This window comes from Callithrix jacchus, chromosome 13, assembly GCF_049354715.1.
Source record: "Callithrix jacchus isolate 240 chromosome 13, calJac240_pri, whole genome shotgun sequence".
Lineage (NCBI taxonomy): Eukaryota > Metazoa > Chordata > Mammalia > Primates > Cebidae > Callithrix > Callithrix jacchus.
Window position 1 is genome coordinate 3,192,918 of NC_133514.1, and position 12,269 is coordinate 3,205,186.

Here is a 12,269-nt window from a genome sequence, read left to right on the forward strand (position 1 = left end):
AAGAGATTTAGACTCAATGAGACAGAAAATTAATAAGGATATCCAGGACTTGAACTCAGATCCAGAACAAGTAAACTCAATAAATATTTATAGAGCTCTCCACTTTAAATACACAAAACATACATTCTCCACCTTAAATACACAAAATATTAATCGGCCATTATTAATACGAATTTTTAGACTAAAGCTACATTCCCGTTCTCTCTCCCTCTTTTTCTTCCTCTCCAAAAAAAAAAAAAAAAAAAAGGATAAATGCAATCAAAGAGCAAGACTGAGATGGGGGAAATTAGAAAATATTGCTTAGAAAATTAAACATAGCCCAAACAAATGTAGCAAACATGTCATGTTCATGGATTTGAAGACCATGTTTGTTAAGTTTGCCGAACTACACAAAGCAATCTACAGATTCAATATTATTCCTACAAAAATCCCAAAAGCCTTGGGACAGAAATGGGAAAGCTGATCCTAATGTTCATATGGAATTTCAAGGAACCCTGAAAAGCCAAACCCATCCTGAAAAATAACTCCAAATCTGGAGGTTTGCACATTCCAGTTTCAAATCTTATTACAAGCAATTGTAATCAAAACAGCGTGATACTGGCACAAGAATAAACAGAAAAATCAACTGAACTGAATTGGGAGTCCAGACATAAAACAATACCTCCACACTCAACTGATTTGAGACAAGGTCCATAACCATTAAATTGGGGAAAAAATGCTGTCCTCAGTAAGTGATGCAAGGCAACTTGCAATCCACATAAAGGGACATGAAATTGTATCCTTACCCTCGTATCACATAAGAAAGTTAAAATAGATCAAAGATCTAAATATGGCAAAACTAAAATCTCTACAAGAAAACATACAGTTAAATCTTTATGACGTTGGATATAGCAATAGTTTCTTACTTTGACACCAAAAACTACAAATCACAAAAGGAAAAATAAATTGATTGATTTCCTCAAATTTCAAAATGTACATGCCTCAGAAGACATGAAGAAAAAAGTTCAAAGACAGAATTGTTATAAGAGGAAAAACAACTGTCTTCTAGTAGACTCTCAACACTCAACACAGAACACTTCGGTTAACAGATGCATGGGTTTTTTTCTCCAGACAGACCAAATCTTGAGCCAGCTGGGTGTCCCACAGTACAATCCAATTCTGACACTAATAGGAGAAAGCATCAGACCCCATAGGCTAAGGGCTCGGTCCTAGGAAGGCAGGTCATGCTCCTCGTTGCTTGCAAATTCAATTGACAAACACAATGATGGTAAAAAGAAAGTGACTTTATGCCACAGCTTAGCTGAAGGGACCATACAAACTCTTGCCTTAAGGAAATCGCTTCCACTTTCATGGTAGAAAGTGGGAGCTTTAAAAGGACTTGGCAGAATGGCATGTTGGGGATGGGGTGAGGACGTGCAGGGTCTGTGGGACTTGCTCTGATGTTTTATCCATTAGGTGGTCTTGCTAGTACCACCATGGGCAGAGCTAGGTTGTAAACTGACTGCTGTCTCCTGGCAATCTCCTTATAGCGGAGAGTTCCAGAGGTGCCTAGTTTGTAGAGTTTGGTCCCTGGAACTTCTAAGTCAACACATGGTTAGAAGAGTTTGCAGTGTAGGAAGTATCTCATGGAGAGACAGTAAGGCTTATAGATGTATTCATAAAGAGCTAAGTAGGAAGCGCAGGAAAAGGAAAACGGTAAAAGTAATCCATTCCTTCCTTAAGAAAATATGGGTACTCAGTTATAACAATCGCAAATAGTAGGTTCCCAGTTACCTTATGTCTGACCTGGCCACAGATTGGAGGCTCCCACAACACCCTTATTGGGTTCAGCAATTTACTACAGCACATTACAGAACCCATGAAAACAGTGTACTTACTAATGCTCACTTACTGTCAAGGATATTTTAAAGGCTACAAATGAACAGTCAGATAAAGAGAGGCACAATGTGAAGTATGTGGAAGGGGTGCAGGCCTCCCATGCCCTCTCCAGATATGATCCTCCCAGCATCTCCCCAAGTCCAGCAACACAGAAGCTCACACTCTCCCAGCCCGGTCCTTTATTACGTAGGCAGATTGCTTACATGAGTGGCCACAGGTGATCAACTCAACCATCAGCACCTCTCCTCTTCACAGAGATGGGAGGGGAGATGAAATTTCAAATCCTCCAACGACAAGGTTGGTGCCCTTGGCAGCCAGCCCCACAGAGGCTGTCCAGGTGCCCCCAGCCATCAGTCATCTCATGAGCACACGAAAGACACATCACTTCATACATCCCAAAGTCTTAGAGCTCTGTCTCAGGACCCCACAGCAGAGATCACACATGAACTCTTGTTATTTTCCAGTAACCCACAAAATGGAAGAAAAAATCTGCACATTAGATACTTTGTAAGTGTCTGTTATCCAGAATCCATAAATAATTTTTATAACTCAACAATGAAGACAACCCTACCTAAAAATTGACAAAGGACTTTCACACACACTGCACCAAGAAGCAAGATGCTTAACATCATTAGTAATAATTAAAACCATAAAGAGATATCCCTTAACTCACACTAGAATAGTTACACTAAAAGAAAACAAGTGTTGACAAAGATGTGCAGAAACTTGAACTATGAAACACTGCTTGTGACAATATGAAATGGTGCAGCCTATGTGTAAAATATTTTGGTGTTTCTTCAAACAGTTACAAATAGATTTACTGTATGACTCAGTGATTCCATTCCTAGGTATATACCCCAAAGACCTGAAAACAAAGGTGTTCAAACAAAAACCTGTATGCTCTTTAAATGTGTCAAGATCATAAATATGCAGGAAAGTCCTGGAAACAGTGCCAGGAAAACTGTATCAGAATGAAAAAACGCATTATATTCCAAGATCGGGCAGGAGGTTAAATCAAAATGAGTTTGTGAACTTAATTTTCATGTAGGAACCATGCTGATTTCCTGATCGAGGGGTTATGTGGTGGTAACCTGGGAAAGTGACCACGCTTTGGGTAAAATATACCAGAGTATTTTGTGGGACATTGCAAATCTGATACAGCAATAACTGCTGGGGAATCTAAGGAAAAAAACAGGTTATATTTCATACTGCCACTGGAAATTTCCTAGAAATATGACATTATTAAAAAGTAAATTACATTTTAAAACAAACATATCAATACCATGCCAGAAAAGCAGAGACATCAGCAAAATCTACTATAGAGGCTATGCTTCATCCAAAACTTTGAACCCTTATAAAAGCCTCAATGTCAACAGACTCCACTTAGATATCATATTGGTATTACAGGCTGTGTGGATATATTGGTATTATGGCACGGTGCGGATATTAGTGTTAGGTATAGTGTGCACATTATATTAGTGTTGTGGAACAGTGTAGATATCACATTAGCATTAGGGCACGGTATGGCTAGTATTACGTTAGTATCAGAAGCAATGGTGTGGACATCAGCCTAGCATTAGGGTAGGGTGTGGATATTATATTGGTGTTAGGACATGGTGTGGACATCATAGTAATGTTAGGGCATAGGGCATGGTGTACATATGATACTGGTGTTGGGGAACATTAGGGCACGGTGTGGCTAGTATTACGTTAGTATCAGAGGCAATGGTGTGGATATCAGATTAGCGTTACAGTAGGGTGTGGATATTACATTGGTGTTAGGGCACGAACGGGTATCACAGTAATGTTAGGGCACGGTGTGATTATTATATTGGAGGCCACTGTGAGAACACATCTCAGCAGCCACTGTGTCTGGGACATTGACAATGACATCAGGGTGCAGTCGTAAGGATAGGATTTAGGGATTTCATTTTTCTAGATGAATTTCTTCTTTTGCTGAGTACTCTAAAGACTCTCTGCTCTGCACTCAGGGCCATGGAAAGGAAGCTTTTTACTCACCAATGAACAAGATTTACTTGACACGACCCTCGTGCTGCCCTGAGAAAGTCGAAGCTCCTTGCTGCTTCTGGCACTTCAGAGGGAAGTTGGTCAGGGGTGGGTTCGTGCGCCCTCTGGTGACGCCAGAGCTCAGCACAGATGCTTTTCCTCACAGTTTCTCAGCGTATGTGCACCCACCCCTGGCTGTCCTGAAATACCTATAAAATTCAATATTCAGTTTATTCAATGTAATAATTTTAGAGATTCAAACCAAAATGAAGCGCACTGTAGCCATATACTTCCCAAAATGGTGATGGAAGACTTGGGAAGCCATGTAGAATGAAATGAATATATACACAAATTAAAAAACAAAAACCTACTCAAAATAGTAGAGACCGTAATTTGAAATGCAAAACTATAAAAAAATCTAAAAGAAATCTATGTTACATTGCATTTCGTATTGAGTTTTAATACACATCATCAAACGCCAATTCATGAAAATATTGACAACATAGACTTTATAAAACTAAATATTCTACTATGAAAAACTGTATTCAGAGAACAAAAAGACAAGACAGACATGAGAAGATACTTACAAAATACATACGTGATTTTTAAAACTGGGTAAATATCTGAACAGATACCCAGCCAAAGCAAATATACAGCTAGCAGGCTGGGCATGGTGGCTCCTGCCTGTCATCTCAGAACTTTGGTAGGCTGAGACGGTTAAATCATGAGGTCAGGAATTTCAGATCAGCCTGGCAAACAAGGCGAAACCCCATCTCTACTAAAAATACAAAAAAATAGCCAAGCGTGGTGGTGGGTGCCTGTAATCCCAGCTACTTGGGAAGATGAAGCAGGAGAATCACTTAAACATGGGAGGTGGAGGTTGCATTGAGCCAAGATAGTGCCACTGCACTGCAACCTGGGTGACAAAGCAAGACTCCATCTCAAAACAAAAAGATGTTAATAACAGATCTATTACATGTTGATATGTTAATATGAGGGGAAACTAGGTTGGGTCTAGATAGGAAATCTGCATTTTCTTCTCATTTTAGATTTCATTGTGCATCTAAAACTAATTTAAAATAAACCCTTTACTAAAAAGTTGTATTTTTATTTCAAATATCTGCTTAATTATGTGTACTAATAATTAGCAGTAATTGACACTACTCATTTTTTAAATAAAAGCAATCACACGATGCTGCAAAGTAAATTATACAGTCTAATATATAATTTCAAGGAAATGCCTCTTTTACATGTTTTATGTTAAAATAACAAATACATGTAAACATATTTATCATATATCTTTTCTTGTGGTGTGGTTCACTCTTTAGGCGACTATTTCAATTTACAGCTGGACATTTTCAAAAGTATAACTTTGTAAAAAAAAAAAAAATTCAAATAGCAACTGGATTCGCTGTGACTGGATCGCTTATTCTAATGAATGCTTGTCTTTGTTTCCTAGCAGAGGATTCCTTCTAATTACAATACAACAGAAGCAAGTATTTGTCACTTGAAAAAAATATTCAAAGACAGGAAGACTGTAAACAGATTTTGTGACCACATTCAATGTTTCACCATGATGCTTTTTAATACAGAGGTGTTTAAAGGGATAGTCAGAGTTACTCCCCCAATGATACTTTGCAGAAATTGATGAAACTAGAGAAACACTGGCAGGACATTCAATGTGACTTTAGATGTCACTGTGTCTTGCTGGGAAAAATAATTAACCTTTTAGAGGATCACAAAGACTTACTGGAAGCCCAGACTCTGGAGTGTTTCTAAATTTCGGTATCAGTATAGCTAGTAATAAGGATAAAAAAAAGGGATCTGTGCGTTAGTTGTGCAATAAAATACCAAAGCAGTATTTAATGCTCTGAGGAAAATATGTTATACCTGAAATACAGTTGACAATCAGAATCAAAATACGCTTCCTAGCCAAGCACAGTGGCTCATGCCTGTAATCTCAGCACTCTGGGAGGCCGAGGAGGGAAGATCAACTGAGGTCGGGAGTTCGAGACCAGTCTGACCAACATGGAGAAACCCCATCTCTACTGAAAAGTACAAAAATTGGCCTGGCATAGTGGTACACGCATGTAATCCCAGCTACTTGAGAGACTGAAGAAGGAGAGTTGCTTGAATCCGGAAGGCGGAGGTGGTTGTTGGCCGAGATCATGCCACTCCTCTGCACTATTGTTTATATAAAAATGCAGATTTGCTAAGCCAGACTAAATTGTGTATTCAGTGGAAGGCTGATCAAGGATTCAGAAAAATGCAAACTTTTGTCTCTTATCTACTTTTGACCTGGAAGCACCCTCACTTCCTGCTTCTAGTCACCCCACCTTACTGGACCAACTGATTACGCATCTTACACATATTGATTGCTGTCTCATGTCTCCCTCAAATATATAAAAGCAAGCTCTTTCCTGACCACCCTGGGCACAAGTCATCAGGACCTCCTAAGGATGTATCATGAGTTAAACCTTGGCAAAATAAGTTTTCTAAATTGACTGAGACCTGTCTCAGGTATTTTGGGATCACAATCAACAATCACCATGGTGTCACCGTTGACTCCAGCATTCAGTACAGAGACGTGACTAAATACAGGTTTGTAGCTTGGTAGCAACAGGCTATACCATATAACTTACGTGTGGAGTGGGCTACACAATCTACGTTTCACAAGGACACTACTGCATTCGCACAAAGATGAAACCACTAAGGACAAATGTCTCAGAAAGTATTCACATCGTTAGGAGATGCCTGAGTATATTTTAAATGCTTAAAGCCTAGGAGGAAAAAAAAGAAACTCAACTCCTGTTACGGTTTAATAACAAACCTTAATAGAGTTAATATGTTTCATCTAATGTAAGATGCCAATGATTAAAATACATTATTTTATGCACATTACAAATAGGTTGCCAATTAAGCCAACTTTCTGAATAACAACAAAAATGTGAATTTACTTCTATTAATGCCAGGAAAGTAAAATGAAAATGAATTATGGTTTTGACATGTTAAAGCAAATAAAGGGAGGCTGTTAGCCTGAGGTTTTCCCTGAGCAAATGGAAACCAAACTTGGAGGCATTTAAACTGACTTTAAAAAATGAACAAACCAACCACGGTCAATGACAAAAAGCCCAGCCTCCAGTTGGCTGTATGACTAGGGACGCTGAGGGAACCATCCCCACAACAGGCGGTCACCTAGCTGGAGCCAATGAGAAACCTCACTAGCTGCCACCACTAGGAGCTTGCAGCCCCAAGCCCTGATTTCCGTTCTGGTGTTTCGTGCATAATTCATGAATCGTTCCTTTGCTCAAATAAACTGTTTAAATTTATTTTGCCTAAAATTCTTCTTTTAACAGACAAGGTACACTATTTACGCTTAAAATAATGTAAAAACTCACATTTATAAAAATATCGATATTTTTCAAGTACTTTGACACTAAGAAAAACGAGCCACTGGAACACAAAAAAGCAAGTAGTAGATGCGTATCTCCCTGGGGCTCCCCATGCTGCTTTCAGGGTTTCTCCCTTCTTTTTCCTGGATCTACCCCAAACAAACCTAAATTGGTTGAGAAAAATAAAAATTAAAAAATGAAACAAGTCAGGTATGCTGTAATAATGAGTATCAAAGCCACTCAATGAGGCCATTTCTGTAAAATAAAATCAACAACACGGCCACCTCAGCACTCAGAGCCCTGAGAAAAAGCTTTTTCCTCATCTTTCCTCAGGCAGCCTCGGGGGTCCTGAAGCAACAGCTTCCCCAGTCAGTCCTGAGGAGGAGGAGGCTGGATCCTCCCTGATCATAGTCCCCAGGTATCCCTATAGGGACAGCAGCATCTCCCGTGCGGGTCCTGAGGAGGAGGAAGCTGGGTCCTTCCTGGCCACGGTCCCCAGGTGTCGCTGTAGGGACAGCGGCGTCTCCTGGGTGGGTCCTAAGGAGGAGGAGGAGGCTAGGACCTCTCCAGGTGTCCCTGTAGGGACTGCAGTGCCTGCTGGGTGGGTCCTGAGAAGGAGGCTGGGTACTACCAGGGGTCCCTCTAAAGACAGTGGGGTCTCCCAAGTAGGTCCTGAGGAGGAGGAGACTGGGTCCTCTCCAGTTGTCCCTGCAGGCACCTGAGGAGAAGACTTGGCTCTGCCCCCTGGAGGCCCAGGGCAACTGCACCAGAACGCACACGCCTCTAGAGGGTCCATAAGGCAGCATTCGCGCCCCCGTCAGTCGCCCCTGGAGGTGCAAGATGTTTAGGTGGCCTGCGCCCCTCCCATCAATTTCTGAAGTCCACTGCTCTGACAATTCCACACCATTAGGTTTGAAAAAACAGCTAAAAGGGAACCCACCATCCCCACCAGAGGGATGGAGATAAGAAGTAAAGTACATGGCAAACGGACAAAAGCCAAATGACATCCTATGCCTAAGCAGTTATGTATGAAGAAGTTGGAAAACTGGAGTGTGCCATTTTAAAAAAGCAATACCATTTACAATAGCACCCCTCAGAACTGAAGTTAACTATAAATATTTAAAGCAAACGTATAAATATGCATTCATCAAACTTAGAAAAACTGTTTAAAGAAATCAAATGATATGTAAATAAATGCAAAGATGTTCTTTATTCAGGATGGTAGAGTCAGTATTTTTAAGATAAAAATTCTTTCAACCTCAACATATTCAGCACAGTCCAAATTCTCAGAAAATTATTTTTCATTTATTTTTATTGTTTGCTTATTTTAGAGACAGGGTCTTGCCCTGTCACCCATACTGGATTGCAGTGCTGTAGTAACAGCTCACTACAGCTTGAAACTTCTGGGCTCACGCAATCCTCCCACCTCAGCCTCTCAAACAGCTAGGACTACAGGCACATGCTACTACTCCCAGCTAACTTTTAAAAAACATTTTCAGACGTGAGAATCTTATTTTCCCCAGACTGGTTTTGAACTCCTGGTCCCGAGTGATCCTCCTGCTTTGGCCTCCAAAAGCACTAAGATTACAGGCGAGAATCACTGCACCAAGCCTTGTTTCTAACCTAAAATAGGCAACATCGAAGATGTACGAACAAAGAACTCACACATCTGGATCCCAACACACGGGAAAGCTAAAGCGGTAAAGAAAATGTGATGCTGGTGAAGAAACAAACTAACAGATAAATGAAAATGAAACCCAAAGAGACCCAGGAAAATACAGTAAATTGATTTTGGCAAAGGGACAACAGACATTCAATGAAGAAAAGGATGTCTGTTTCACCATTGGTGATAGAACAATGGGAACCATACAGGAAAAAATGAACAAAACATAAACCCTGTAACTTATACAAAAATGTATTCAAAATAATTCATAGACTTACATTTAAAGTCCACACCTGTAAAAATTTTAGAAGAAAATGAACACGACCTTCTATATGAAGATGAGTTTTTAGTTACAACAGCAAAAGTAAAATGATAAAAGAAATAAATAGATAATGTCAACTTTATTAAAAATAAAGCAGGGCACAGTGGCTCATGCCTATAATCCCAGCACTGTGGGAGGCCCAGACAGTTGGATAACCTGAGTCGGGAGATCAATACCTGTATGACCAACAGAGAAAAGGCTGTCTCTACTAAAAATACACAATTACCCGGGCATGGTGGCACATGTCTGTAATTCTAGCTTCTTGGGAGGCTGAAGCAGGAGAATCACTTGAACCCGGGAGGCAGAAGTTGCCGTGAGCCGAGATAGCGCCATTGCACTCCAACTGGAAAACAATAAGAAAACTCCATCTCAAAAAATAAATTAAAAAAAAAAAGTAAAATATGTACTCTGACAACCTCCAGTATGCTGAGACCAGACCAGGGTGGGGCAGAGGAACTGCAGAATTTCCTTCCTAACCTTAACCCCAACCCCAATCCCAACCTAGCCCTACCCTACCCCTAACCTGTAACTGTAACCCTAACCCTAACACTAACCCTAATAACCTAAACATAAGCCCTAACCCTATCCCTTAACCCTAAGTCTAAACCCATAACCCTAACCCTTAAAGCAGTTTTCCTCAACACAAACTTAGTTGGAGACATTTGGCCTCCTAGTGCTGGTTCATCTTATCATTACACTAGCTGTCGGAAACTTTTATCAGACCTGAAATTCACTCAATCCACCATTCTAGCATATAACATAATGTATACATACTATAATGGTCATTTCAAATAAATCAGAAAGATAGTATCAAGTCCCTATGCTCTTCCTGGCTATATCCAAAGGATTCCCAATGTATTCTAGTCCTGTGTTGCATTTTCTATTCATCTTTGCTTTCTGATGGACTTCTAACTGCAAAAAGCAAGTCAAAAGTCCCCATAAAGAAATTCAACTAGATGACAGAGAAACAAATAGTATGCCTGGGTTCACGGAGGACAGAGTGACTCTAGGTTTTATTTTGGAGGGAGAGAGTGACTTAAAGTTCTAGTATTCTGGTATGTGTTTAGTTACCTATTCTCAGTGCCAATGGTGAGATAATGTCCACATGACAATTATCATTTAGATCAGAGAGTGGTTCGGAAATGATGACCATTAAAATAAACACTACTTACATAGGGCTGAATTTTCTCCTCCAACAGGCACTACAGTTCTTTACTGAAGTGGTTTTTCCAATGGAGTACCTAGAAACTATTTTCCTGTAACACAGAGAATGAACACATAAATTGAAGAAACTATAAGTCAATGTACTGTCACTTCTTGTCAATTCTCAGCTTTCATCAAACCTAATTCCCAGCCATGGAAACAGAGACTCAAGCATACGGGTGGACAAAGTTGGTTTACAACCATCCTATGAGCTCTACTTCTCCTAAAAAGATTTGCATTCCAGGCTGGATGCAGTGGCTCACGCCTGTAATCCCAGCACTCTGGGAGGCTGAGGTGGGCGGATCACCTGCAAGACCAGCCTGGCCATCTCTTATTAAAAATACAAAAATAAGCTGGACATGGTGAGGGCATACCTGTAATCCCAGCCACCCAGGAGACAGAGGCAGAAGAACAACTTTGCATTCCATGATGTGGTCCCACCAAAGAGGAATCATCACTTCAGTTGATGTGGACACTCCCCAAGCCACACATTACATATAAGTCTACATGTACAAGAGTTAACCCAAGTGGTTACATAGGCAGATTTCTATCACTGGACTCCAACAGAGAGAGAGGGTGGTGAGGTAAAAATAAATGGGGAGCCCATATGTGAAGACCACTTGACTCCGAGTGATGTGGCGTTCTGGCTCATTATCATCTAGTTTGTAGCAGGTCTAAAAGGAATGAGTTGAGCTCAGAGTCAATTCCGCCCTAGTGAAATGGAGGAGCAGGGCACAGAGTGTGCCCTTCCTCTATATGAACTACAAGGCAGTTTATGTTCCACTGGCTAAGAGAAAGGTTTCTTCAAAAATTTCACATGATTATAGGTCAAACATTAATATCAAGTAAACTCAAAAGACAGAGAGACTAGCATTACTTCTGGGAAAACCAGAGTGTGCATTTTTTTGGAAATAATCATTGGCAGCACATACCTCAGAATATCCAAAGGAAATAAAAATGAGTTTCTAACTTACATATTTCACATTTAAATTAAGATATAAATGATGCTAATGAAATCCAGAAATCCAATTTTACTGTTTTTAATGTTCACTTTTTAAAAAAATAGACATCTGTATCAACGATCCCAGTAATAGTCACCAATTAAGTCTTTATTATTTAAAAGCAAAATCCACCTATCTCCTTAACAGTATCCACTTTACAAGTCCCCTTATGTGTACTGGAAACAAGATTCAGAAATAAATGTACATATATATGTATGTACATATATCTTTCAAATGAAAAAACTTTCAGATAGTGATATTACAATACATTTAGAAATTAATAACATAAGCAAATTATATTATTTGGAACTCTCCCAAAGGTACGGAATTTATAAACCATCTCAGATGCGGAGCCGGACAGGTTAAAAGTAGGAACGAAAGCCGGCGGAGCAGCCCACCCGCGAGGTGACCAGGGCAGGGCCCCGGCCGGTCCCGACCCCTTCCGCCCTGGGCTCGACCCGTCCTGCGCCTCAGCCTCTGGGCTAACGCGGAGCCCGAGCGCGCCTCACACCGTCGCGACCCAAAGGCGGAGTGCGGGCTCGCGAGGGTCCCCACCCTACTCCGGCTCCCGCCGGCACCTACGGACTCGTGTCCCCGCCGCCCGCCGACACTGGAGCAGCGCCGCCCCAGGCTCAACAGCCTTACGAGCCTCGCTCTTACCTAACAGGATGTTGGGTGGAAGCAGCGCGGCCCCACGGAGCACCGCAGGCAGTCAAAGGAAACCGGACGCAGACTCGCGCTTTCAGCCAGGCGGGGAGACAGGAAGTGCCGAAAACGCGGGGCGAGGCGGAAGCTTAGGATGC

General features: G+C 41.0%; 1 long non-coding RNA gene across 29 annotated transcripts in view; it reads right to left on the minus strand.

The window, feature by feature from the left end:
• Positions 1 to 12,236, minus strand: part of LOC103791220 (uncharacterized) — a 33,853-nt gene extending 21,617 nt beyond the window's left edge. For 27 of the 29 annotated variants that reach the window (XR_013525405.1, XR_013525407.1, XR_013525392.1 and 24 more), the window contains exons 1-4: positions 12,127 to 12,236; positions 10,435 to 10,518; positions 9,489 to 9,605; positions 3,898 to 4,094 (exon numbers count right to left, since the gene is read on the minus strand). This is a non-coding gene — a long non-coding RNA (uncharacterized LOC103791220). Of the gene's footprint in view, positions 1 to 3,897; positions 7,442 to 9,488; positions 9,606 to 10,434; positions 10,519 to 10,839 lie in introns of all 29 variants that reach the window. The other 2 variants (XR_013525386.1, XR_013525409.1) reach the window with 2 other exon arrangements.
• Positions 12,237 to 12,269: the final 33 nt, after the last annotated feature.